Genomic DNA, 569 nt, shown 5'->3' with positions numbered 1-569 from the left:
GTTGAATCAAATCATTAATTGATGGCAAGTATCTTTGAAAATGGAAAGAAATTGATTTTCAAAAAGATTTGATTGAAAAGATTGATTTGAAAAAGATTTGATTTTGAAAAATTTTGAGAACTTGAAAAAAATTTGCATTGAAAACAAAATCTTCCCTCTTGTGCCATTCTGGCGTTAAACGCCCAGAATGATGCACATTCTGGCGTTTAACGCCCAAAACTCTACCCTTTTGGGTTAAACGCCCAACCAGGCACCCTGGCTGGCGTTTAAACGCCAGTCTGTCCTTCTTCACTGGGCGTTTTGAACGCCCATCTTTTTCTGTGCAATTCCTCTGCTGTATGTTCTGAATCTTCAATTCTCTGTATTATTGACTTGAAAAGACACAAATTAAAAATATTTTTGAATTTTTGATAATGAGGAATAATCAAAATGCAACTAAAATCAAATAATAATGCATGCAAGACACCAAACTTAGCAATTTGTATACTACTGACACAAATGAGAATGCATATGAGACACATAAACACTCAAGTCAAGAGAATTCAAAGATCAGAGTAAGAAATCATCAA

The sequence above is a fragment of the Arachis duranensis genome, chromosome 3 (assembly GCF_000817695.3).
Source record: "Arachis duranensis cultivar V14167 chromosome 3, aradu.V14167.gnm2.J7QH, whole genome shotgun sequence".
Lineage (NCBI taxonomy): Eukaryota > Viridiplantae > Streptophyta > Magnoliopsida > Fabales > Fabaceae > Arachis > Arachis duranensis.
Note: the sequence above shows the minus strand (reverse complement) of the source record.